The sequence below is a fragment of the Chanodichthys erythropterus genome, chromosome 19 (assembly GCF_024489055.1).
Source record: "Chanodichthys erythropterus isolate Z2021 chromosome 19, ASM2448905v1, whole genome shotgun sequence".
Taxonomy (NCBI): Eukaryota; Metazoa; Chordata; class Actinopteri; order Cypriniformes; family Xenocyprididae; genus Chanodichthys; species Chanodichthys erythropterus.
This window is the reverse complement of record NC_090239.1, coordinates 26,026,556-26,039,020: the sequence shown is the minus strand read 5'-3', so window position 1 is coordinate 26,039,020 and position 12,465 is coordinate 26,026,556. Positions and strand designations below refer to the sequence as shown.

The 12,465-nt window shown below is 36.6% G+C and overlaps 1 pseudogene; it reads right to left on the bottom strand.

The window, feature by feature from the left end:
• LOC137007541 (uncharacterized) overlaps positions 1–12,465 on the bottom strand; it is a 90,120-nt pseudogene that overhangs the window by 69,428 nt on the left and 8,227 nt on the right.

The window sequence follows — 12,465 nt, the reverse complement described above, 5'->3', positions numbered from 1 at the left end:
ATGAGCGATTTATCATCAGCGAAGTCCACTTCAACGGATATACTGTGCTCAGGGAGTAGGGAGTAGAGAACACTGTGTAGGAACCCTGTCGAATGGAACGCAGCTTCCAACGGAGGCATTCCCTTAAGTCTGATTTATACTTCTGTGTCGGACCTACGCCGGAGCCTCTGCACCGTAGGCTATGCGTCTGTCTTCATTTATACTTCTTCGTCGTTGTCCATGTCGACATGCATGCGGACCACTAGGAGGCAGTGTACACGTTCATGTTGAGGATCAAGGCAAAAGCCGAAGAAGCAGCAGCTCGTCATGTAAGTTGTCAGAGAAGCTTACAAACAGAAACGGCAGAGAAGCAGCAAATAGGTAATGACTTTTGTTGCAGTTTGACTGTATGTGTCCCCTGAAACAGTGTTTTTTCATTCATATGGAAGTTGAAAGTGCTTGCTCTTCTCCTATTGCTCCGCGCCAGTTTTTTGACCTGAGGGAGAGATTCTAGCAGACCAATCAGAGCGTGTGCGGTCCGCGTAGAATTGACGCGTTGTCAAGGGGGACGTCAGGCTACGTCGTATGCTACATGTGCTACGCACAGCTTACGCTGTAGTTACGGTGTACACTCGACGCAGAAGTAAATCAGCCTTAAGTGCTTTGACGCAGCGCGAGTTCCCCCTCAAAAGGGAACTCTAACACGCCATAATTTTAATGTGGCTTATTCAAAACTTCATTGCATCTTCATAGCTATTTTGCTTTAGAAATGTCATTGTTTTCATTTTTAACTAATACAGTTTCAGCATATGTGCCTATGTTTACCTGTTTAGATGTGAATCTCCTGTAGGAAAGTCCAAAGGGGTATTTGATGGTGAAGAGAGTGTTGTATGAGTTTTCTCCTCTGTTCTCTACAAACACTCTCACATTGATCTCCTGCATTATCCCAACCTCTATGTTTGTGGCCCTGGATCACAGAAACCAAAGAGAGATTCGGAAATACTTTCATAAGCATGAATATGATTTGGAAATATTCTTTTCTTTCAATACTTCAGTTCAGAAATGATTTGCTCACCCAGAGAAATTGAAATCCATTCGGAGGTCGTCAACACATAAATTATCAGTTCCACAGTTTATCTCAAAATCTAGCTATAAAAAGTGAGGGCACAGAAAAATTAATGAATTGTTCATATGTGGTAAAGTTCTGCTAACGTCTGCTCTTAACACAGATGAACTCTTACATTGTGGTCTGTGGAGGTCTTTATCTCTGGCAGCAGTATTGGTCTCAGATTTTGCATTCTTGCTGATGGAAGACCCTCAAATGTGAAATTTAACTGATTGGACAACGGGTTCAGAGCATCTTCTGAACAAGCCTTATGGAAACAAGAAATTATAAGAGATGTTCTTAACAAAACTCTATGGTCACTCTTGCTTTTCATTTGTTTATTGTTATGCCGCCATCATATTTCTTAAAATGTTAAATATAATATTACACTGAATAATATAATTGAATATTGAACCATTGAATATAATATTAAACATTTAAAGTTTCATCACAGTTAAGAACACAATATATAGATTATTGGCTCTTTATTTTCATCCTATCAGGTTACATACTCTTTGACATCCTGTTAATTTTCTTGCTGCTGTGTAAATAATCAAGTTGTAATTAATAGTGTGTGTGTTGTGTTTAAATGTTTTTATGTGGAATTTCAGCAGAAGATCATTTGTAACTACACTTTTTAATGCAAGCCCATAAAAGTTACATTATAACAAAACTGTATGAAATAAACATAATGAAGTTTTAAGTACAGTATAAGAAGCAGGAATTTTTTTTTAGTCCTAAATAATAGCCTAGTATCATCGGATTCACTGAAAATCTATTTATAAATTCAAAACAAGAATGATATTTGATGCTTACCTCTATGAAGAAAGCATGACTTTTGCATACTTTCTGCAGCCCAATGTTCGTCACATCACTGAGGAGCCGTTTTTTAAGTAAGAAGTATGCTCGATATTTAGGTCGCTTGGCATCCAGCGTTATGGTGTAATTAATATTTGCAGTCAAATCTAGAAAATGTGTTTGATCATAAAAGCCCAAAAATATTAACAATGCAACAATACCGGATTTCAAGAGCACACAAGAATACTATAAACCTCAACCAGAGTATATGACAAGATGTGATGTATAAACATAAAAACTATGTTATTATATTACAAATAAACCTGTTATGGGACGTCGGTATGCACTCATGGTGAAGCACACAGTCAGGTTGTTTTGCAATGGCTTTGTACAGTCTGTTTGGTCACTGGTTGGTATTTTGGTTGGGTTGTAAGTTACTTTGGTTTCCAAGAGCACGATGGGTCTGGACCTGATTGATCCACATATAACACATATGAATGATTATGGCTGAAACTGTGTATTTGTATATATTTTATTTCTTTATAACAGAAAACAGACCTGAGAAGCAGAACTGCTCCCTTGGACCCAACAGCAATGTCAGGAAGGTTGTCTTGACTCTGGTCTAGAGAAGACTGACTCAATGAAATCCCAAAGAACTGCAAACCTGATCGCACAGACGATCCAACAATCCTCTGTTTCATTCAAGATGGAATGAAAGAGTTAACAAAAAATATTACAATATTAAAGTCTATGAAGTGAGTCAAGGAAAGGTAATGCAAGAAAGGTGACACTTGAGGTTGAATAAATGATGACAGAATGGTGCAATATCCCTTTAAACTGCCATCAACCCACGTCTTTTTCACCTGTGAGTATTTTGAAATGATAACTCCATCTTTCCCATTGAAGATGTAGATGCTGCCCTGTCCATCCTCCTCTAAAGGAGCTCCAACCAGCACATCCATGAAACCATCACCATCCAGATCTGCTGGACTGGCCAGAGAAGAGCCAAACCGACCCCTCTGACCTGCCATGCCCACCAGTGTATCCGAAGAAATGAAGTTTGACTGTGAAGATATAACAGAGAGAGGAGAAATTGGATTAAACAGACACAAGACTCTTACCTGAACTCTTTTTAAAAGTTTTATTTGTTAATTGAATCTCAAAAATCACTGACCTGACGTGTGAAGATGTAAACAAACACTTTGCCCTCCCGGTCAGACTCCGTGTATGTTGGAGCCGATACCAAAAGTAGGTCTGTATTGGAGTCCTTGTTCAAATCCACCACACACACCTCAGCTCCAAAATATGAGCCAATCTGAGGCTGAGGATATAGAAATTTGAACATTAAAATGATCTATACTCCCTGCTGATCGTAACTTGATTCTGTACATTTATGCTTTGAGCCTTCTTGTTCTGACAAGACCATCAATTGGCTCTATATGTAATGTATATGTATATGCATATGTATATGTACATAATGCTGAGACAACTCTCACTGCTGCCACTACCAACTGCACCATCCCTAAAGATACTTGGAAGTTGTAAAAAATATTTGCATATTAAATATTCAATTTGTTACTTCAAGAAACTAAAAAGGTGACTACACAAGTTTAATTAAATTGTGTCAGTCAGTTTTGAATTGATGAGTTTGCTCCTGCCCTATAGTGAACTTTTTGGCATAGGACTAGTTGTCCACCAGCTAATGTGGTGTTAATTTGTTATTTATTGTAAATTGGCTAAATGCATTTTCAGTAAATATACTGGATCTGCTGCTTCATCTACATCTTTTTACACATCTTTCACATTATATGTGTATAAATACAGAAATATACCAAATCCTTAACATTAAACTCTTCAGACCAAGTGAACATTCATAGTATGGTCATACCATTATTTGAACAATTGTTGAAAAAAAATGCCATTATTTCTTTAGTTTCACTATTTGTCCAATTTGATATCATTTTTATTCACAGATGTAATGGTAAATTGATTTTGTTATCTTTGTCTAAACTTTACAAATGGTTCAAAGCACAATTTTGAAATCAGCCAGTTCTGGATTTGCACATGCTAATAATAGTCATTTTGCTGGTTTGTTCACACAAGCATCAAAACATTTTCAACAGGTCCTGTTCAGACATGATCTCTAAACAGTAAAATTTAAGGCAAGACTGTACAGAATGTGTGAAAGTGTCATATTGTAGAGAGTTGATTTTGCTCTACAACCACTGCAATTGCTTATTTATTGCAGTTTTTGTATAGTGAAAATCCACCTATTGGGTTGACATTTTCGGATATCGCGTGAAAAAAAAAAAAAAAAATTATATATATATATATATATATATATATACATATGTTGGAAGGAAGGCCAAGATGTGCATAAATTCCTGCAAAAAAACAAAAACAAAAAAAAACTCATATGTCTCAACAGTGAATGTGAGTGGCTAACTGCATAAAGGTGACTAATTTCATTGCACAGCATCTCAAATGTTGGTTTGGTCATTCTGAAATGCCTGAGCCAAAGTCTGTCATCAGAATGATTTGGTATATTGCAACTTTAGATGGAAACATAGCTAATAATATTGTTTTTATGCATGATTTTGACAAAAAAGTAAGGGAATAACCTTGGGAGAGTCCAGCAGCAGTTTAAATTGATTGGTTCTGAGTTGTGAAACAAAGACTTGTCCTTTATGTTTGTATCTCGGGGCTCCTAGGATAGCAAAGCTGGTCCTTGAAATGGTTGCAATAGCCATCGAATAACCTTCAGATAAAATACATTAGTTCAATAGTATGTATATAGATGTATATATAATAGTTGTATTTGCTGAATAGAAGAAAATGACTCTAAATTCACGACTTCTATATTTTAAGTGTTTAAAAAAAAAAGCCTCACCTAGATAGCTTTCATGCTCAGTGCCTGTTTGAAAGGAGTAGTCTGGAAAATATTCCTGATATCCACCTTTCCACTGGAAAGCTCCCACAGCACTCATTAACACGCTTCCCTGAACAAAAAAGCAAAACAAAACTAAACTGTGATGGATTTGGATACAAATAGAACATCTCAAAATACCCCATATAATGCCCTTTTAGTCAAAAAATAACTATACAAAAAATATATTCGTTACAAACGCTGAAAAACTAAAGGACAAAACGTTATATCTGGGGTTAATATATTTTGATAGTATATTCCTAATTATGTAGTACATATACTTTCAACCTTTGTAAAATCTCTGATGAAAATATTACTGCACTGTAATCATTCACTTGTTCTGAAGTGTTTAATGTTAAGGATTTGGTACATATGTATGATTGTTTACATATGATGTGAAAGCTGCGCTGAATCCATCCTGTGCAAACTCCATTCTGGAGGAATCACCTGAAGTCTGGGTTCCTGCAACAAATCAACAGAAGTTAGGAAAGAAAAACTCATAACTGGGTTCACGAGTTCATTTTGCCCATATAATCTAAGGTTTAGCGTATTTGGCTTGCTGTCAGCAGTGGAGGGGCTCGAGGAAGCAGCTTCAACTTGAGCTTAGATATACCCCCCCAGTGGGATGACTAATGCTTGGAAGATGAGTATGGTAGCAACATGCCTAAATTATGTTGGTGCAGCTGGGTGTTACATGTACTGTGTCCTGTGACCTAGTTTTTCCCCAGTCTGTCTGATTAGTTCATTTGATCCACCTGTGTCTCATTCATTATCCCATCACCTTGTTTAGTTCCTTTTGTTAGTCTCTTGTATTTATACCCCGTGTTTGCCCTCACTCATCGTCCGTTCTCGTTTGTATCATCATGTGTGTATGCGGTCTCACTCTGTTTGGAATTTAAAGTATTGTTATATTCGTCATCTTCATCGTCGTTGTGCTTGTCCCTACAACCACTCGTAACACTGGGGAGGTGGAGGGATGCCAAACCATCTGAGGCTGGAGCAAAGTGAATGGCTGCTTACATGCTCCAGCAGTTAACTTAAAGATTAGATTGGTTCACTCCTCCCGAAATTACATTTAGGAACTTCACTAAATGTCATTGACATCTTTTAAGGATAAATCAATTTATTTAAAAATAAAATAAATAAATATATAACATGCAATATATACTTATTGTTCGTACAATGAAATGATAAAAAAAATACATACCTTCAATGGCAATAATGTTTTCTTCCAGCTTTTGAAGAATATTATTCAGTGCATTAAAGTCTGTCACTTTGAACACGTGATCAGTATCTGGATCAGTAGCAATGTCATTCAACTCCTGTTTTGCACTGAAACTATTAAAAGCACTGCCGACCTGGGGACAGAAAAACATCTTTCCTTAAAAAGAAATTATTGTAACAAGCATTGAGAAATGCATGGGAATTTGAAAAGTTAAATTTATGTGAAGAACAAACAAACCCCAATCGCAAATCGTGTTATGCTCTTTGCATTTGCCTCTGATGATGCCTGTGTCAATAAGTTCCTGTCATGTGACTGTCCATCAGTAATAACAAGCAATATTTTATTTGCTGATGGTCTTGCCCCTCCATATGTTGTAAATAGCGCTCTCCTGGGTATTTGAAAAGAGATTCGAATGAATCATAGTCAGTCAATAAATTGGGGAATAAAGACCAATAGACTTACAATGAGGAGGGAGCTGCTATCTATAGATTTGGGGGCTGACACTATTAGTAATGAGTAAGTAACCCTCAAAAACACTCAACAAAACTCCATAGTGTTACATGTGCCCTGGGTCTGTGTTCTGCTTTATCATATGGACTCCATTTCCTACAATTCCCCATCTAGGAACCAATCATGCACTCACACCTGTTTCCCATCAGTGACCCTTTATAAGCTGCACTCACACACATTGTTTAGCCATTAGTTTGCATTCTGTTTCTGCCTGTGTTTTCACCCTGGACTGATTCCTTGTTTAATGGTCATTTGCTGCCTGCCTTGACCATTGCCTGTGTTTTGGATTAGTCTTTTTTGCCTTGCCTTCCTGTTCCTGTTTGCTGGTGTTTGACCCACTACCTGTACAACTACGCTCTTTCTGTAAATAAAGCCTGCATGTGGATCTCCAACTCCAGTGCTCCCTACCGTTAAACATTGCAGTACGTTAACGACCACTCAATGGGTCTCATTCATGAAGCATTCGTAAATATACGAGTAAATATGTGAGTGATTTGCGCGTAAAGAGACCTTCCCGAAAACTCTTCTCCTGATTCACAAATACTTTGTAAACGTCAGAAGTGATAGTGAAATGTGTGTGTGTTAATGAATTCCAATCAGTCGTAAATGGGACGCTCGTGCACGTTCATTCTAAATTACCATAAATCCCGCCCATTAAATCCGACTGACAACTACATGGGCATCATATTATGACACCAAACGAAGGATTTTGTCCATTTTAGGAAACAATTTCCATAACAAATAAGGGGCCATTAGTTTGCCCAACCGTATTGAAATCTATCCATTATTTGATTAAAGTGCTCCGTTTGCAGATGCTATTCATTCTATACCTCATCTTAAAAAAATAAATAAAAATAAAAAACCTTCTTATTCCTATCCTTTCACTTCCTCTAATCCCTCTCTATAGTAGTTTAGGGCACTGCCTATAACTTGTATTATGAGCACTTCTTGTCTATTTGCCTCGTCATGACGACTCGCTTGTTGTATTCCTCACTTGTAAGTCACTTTGGATAAAAGCGTCTGCCAAATGAATAAATGTAAATGTAAATGTATTACTGGCTCTCACAATAAAAGTAAAAAGAAAAAACGTATGTAATTACTATATATAATATTTTTTTTCAAAATGTTGTAAATATGTACCTTATTAAGGTGAATTAAAATGCAGCCTTATTAATGAGCAAAAAGTTCGGATGTTAAACGCACTATTTACGCGTGACTGGGAGCAGGTGTAGATTTCTTTCGTACCAACTAACATTTGGAAAATACGAACATTTTAATGAATCCGAAAATTTACGCCAGAACCACTTTACACACGATTTACACAAAAATTCGTTCTGCTCGTGTTTCATGAATGAGACCCATTGTGTGTATCAGTCAACTCCTTAGTGAATCAGTATATTGTAAACACAAGTGAAGGCACTTCATGTAAAGATCCTGGCTCACTACACATCTGGACACTGATCACACTTTCCAGCAATATGACTATATTTGCATTGTAAGACCTCACCACTGGTATTTAATTTATGACCGATATCTTTCAGACAGCATTTTTTTAAAAGTACATTACAAAAAATACTTGTATTGTTCTGTTACACATCCTTACAACATTTAAGCTGAATAGTAATTGTAAATGTTAAAAGGGTAGTTCACCCAAACATACAATTCTGTAACTATTTGCTCACTCTCATGTCATTCAAAACCTGTGTGCATTTGTATCTTCTATGTAAGGCTGGGCGATATATCGCATGCGATTGTCACGGGCATTTTGTCAGTAAAGCCGGTTCCCTGATTACCGCTAAATCGCCATCACCTGCTTTCAAATGGAGTGGCATTTAATAAACAGAGCCGTAGTTCACTGATAAGCTACGCAATATCGCGTTCATTATCGAAGGCGATTCATCTGCGATATGAACGCGATATTGCGTATCTTATCAGTGATCTACGGCTCTGTCTATTAAATGCCGCTCCATTTGAAAGCAGGTGATGGCGATTTAGCGGTAATCAGGGAACCGGCTTTACTGACGAAATACCCGTGACAATCGCATGCGATATATCGCCCAGCCTTACTTCTATGGAAAAGAAAGAAAGAAGACATTCTGAAGACTGTTTCAACTTTTTGTCAATGCCATCAGTCAATGGGGCCCAAAACAACATTAGCCGCTTTTCCACTGTCGGGCCAGTGCAATCCATGGCTAACAGCATGCCGGGCTGGGCCTGTGGCCACAGACCTTAGGCACCGAGGCCAAAATCAAGTTGCGTTTCCACTGTCGGTCTGCTAGCTCCACAGCGCTTGACTGCGCCTCAAGCCCCAGCTGGCCCGCTGTGGACCAAGGTTTTCGGCGGGCCGAAAAACCCGTGCCTTTGGCACCGAGGAAGCACCGAAGAGGCACGATCGAGCCCCGGAAGTGACAGTGGAAACGCGACCAGCCCTGGCACGCACTAGCCAACGCGTTCATGTTCTACACTCAAAAAAATGATTCTAGCTGCTTGTTCAGTTTATTTAAATAAAATAAGCTGAACCAACACAAATCTTTAGTTTTTTACTTAATTGGCATTCGCACTCAATTGTATTATGTTAAATGAAATTAAATTTGCAAAATGTTAGGTCAACCTAAACCATTTGTGTTGGGACTACATGAATCATTTATGTTGCATTGATTGAACCTGGGCAGTGGATTTCTAGTTCCCAGCATGCTTTGCATAGGGAAAGATTGGGACAGTAAATGTTGAACTTAAGTGCTGTTTAATGTGTTTTTTAGTAAAGGGAAATACCTTTTAAAGTTTGAAGTTCAGTTATATTTGACATTTAAAAGAGTTTATGTTATTTCGATTTTTTGAGGTTACCATTATGCTGAAGTGTAGACCTTGTGGTTAGGCTCTAGGTGGCTATGTAAAACAAATTTATATTGTTTTCAACGAGCATTAACTGTGCTCAAGCCAAGTAATGAGAAGTTCTTTATCTGATCATTACTTGCATGCTATAAATGTTACTTAGCATATGAATAAGTGTTATTTTAGTTTAGTTTTTATAGAAATATAAATAAATTACTTGGAGGGCCAGCACAAATTTTACACAGTCTACATATGGTCATCAGCTTTTCCCCTCTCAATGGTAATGAAACATGTATGTCTGTGTACAACAGCTACTCAAAACCTAAGCACAAGCGCACATCTTCACCATGATGGTAACAAAAAAAAAAAAAAAAAAAAGCACTGGTTGGATCAACAAGAATGAATTATGTTCAGGAAACATACACAGAATACGTCAAATGAAACTGGTGTGATCTCATTCAATTAGGATGAATTTCACTCATTAGTACAATTAACCTAGCTTAAGTTCAAATAAATCAGTTCAACTGTGTGGAAATAGGTGTCATAATTGAATTAAGTTAGACCAACAAGTTATTTTTTTGAGTGTATGGGTGACCGGGCTTTTTCTTCTTTTGCTCCAAAACTCTGGAATGCTCCTCCCACTGAGATTAGACACCCAGACTCTCTTAGTGTTTTTAAATCTTCACTTAAAACTTATGTTTTTCAGGCTAGCATACAAGTGAGTATTGTTCTTCTTCTTTTTCTTTCTTTCTTTCTTTCTCTTTTATGCACCTTTGCCTCTTAAATTTGTTTTTATGTAACTGTCCTAAATCAACAAAAGCATTGTCTAGATGTTGTCTAGATGTTGTTTTATGTTGAATCTTGTAGTTTTCTCTAGTTTGTTGGTAAAGGTTTTTTTTTTTTTTTCTCACAATTTATCTGGAGCTCATTTCAAGTGTGACCATCTCTCATGGAACTGATCTGTCTAACCAACTAAATACATAAATGTTTCACAAAAAGAAAGAAAGAAAGAAAGAAAGAAAGAAAGAAAGAAAGAAAGAAAGAAAGAAAGAAAGAAAGAAAGAAAGAAAGAAAGAAAGCCCAAACCATACAAGTTTGGAACAACATGAGGGTGAGTAAATGATGACAGAATTTACACTTTTTTGGGGTGAACTATCCATTTAACTATAAGTGTTTACTACCTGTCCAGCGATCTGCTAATCAATAATAATTAAACAGAGATTACTTTTCTTTCTTTTCTTTGTAAAAATCCACATTTTCATTCTTGTTGACTTCAATTCACACTTTATCAGTTTAATTTGGCTCCTAAAGCTTTACATTTGAACTTCTAATCTGCACATATAATATGAGCTACATAATATATGAAATGGGTGACGCTAAATCTAGTTTAATAAACCGTTTCCAATATATTGTTATCAATATAACAAACATGTCTTACACAAGCTTTAAGATGGCTGTCGCAGTCATAGTGCTACCTCCATTCTGGTACTGTATATTTTTCACCTTAGATTCCCATGTGCTGTCCTGAATTTTGAGTTGATTGAAGTCGTAGTGAATATCACAACCACTGGAGTATTGTGCTATAGCAAACTGTAAACCAACAACAGATAAACCGGTCAGTAATGTCACTATTTTCTGACAAAAAACACTCTTGTAATAAATACAGTGTTTTGCTTTTTTATAAAACATTGGCTAAAGTTAATACTAAAAAAATTATATTGAAGGCTATTCCTACCTGTGCATCTCGCTCAGTAAAACGCTTGATCACGTTTGTAACAAAAGTCTTCATCGTAATAAAATTGTTACTCCCCACACTCCCAGATCCATCTAATAGAAAAGCAATGTCAATCTGACCAGGACAGTCTGGAAATGTAGAAAAGCAGAAGTGTGGACAAATGTAGTTAAAACTGCAGTTACAACAAAAGAGAAGAAACTTCTGTGATCATCATATTTACCTCTCAGAGAGCTTGGTATTGGTGGTTTAAACCCACTGTTTTCACTGATGAAGCACATGCCATTGTAGGTTGTAACTGCTACACATTTCTTTGGAATGGTTGGACCACAAATCTGAATGAGATGGAATTTAAACATGGATTTAACTTTATTTAAGAGGAATACTAAAGAGCACAATACCAACCACTTTTATTGCTCTGATCAATGTCTGTTTAGCTGTTGAGACAGAATAATAAAACAAACATATTTGCCTCAATAAAATAAATCAAATAAATTATTTTATTACAAAATATTAGTATATTACAAAATAAGTTTGTTTTCCAATCCCAAGCATTACAATTTGCAAAATATTGCACACAAAACATCATTCTCAAAGGTCAACACCTATACCTGTCAGTGCAGCATTGTACAAAAACGTACAAAAGAGAGTTTTCAAATTCAATTGAATGAGCCACCAATTCACCAAAACATATAATAGATACACATTTTCATTGAGAGTATGTTATGTTGAGCTTATGTTCAGCCATTTGCATGTGTGAAATAGTTATAAAATGTAGGCTACTTTATTTGTAACTGATTCCAACAGTGTTCTGAATAACTTACTGCCAGCTTTGAAGACTGTTGACCTTGAACCATGGAAAGTCCAAGAGACATGTTGACAGCTTCTGAGGGCACTTCATTAACACAGAGACATTTTGATCATTTTCATTAAAAAAAAGGAACACAAATACATTTCACAGCAGTGCAATTTAATAAATTTGAATTTGGAATGTTTATGTAATGTTAATTACTAAAATACAAACCTACAAATTTAGAGTTCTAAATTGCATGTGCTAAAATTTGGTAACAAAGTAATAGGAAATAAAACACCTCATATAAACTTCTAAGGTTGACTTTTGTGTGTGTGTGTGTGTGTGTGTGTGTGTGTGTGTGTGTGTGTGTGTGTGTGTGTGTGTGTGTGTGTGTGTGTGTGTGTGTGTGTGTGTGTGAGAAAGTTAAGCACATTTGTTAATTTGATGATAAAGAGAACAACTCTCATATACAGTGTTACCTTAGACCCAACTGTAGTATACAGTAGGGAAAATAATTATTTGATCCCCTGCTGATTTTGTAAGTTTTCCCACTTACAAAGAAACA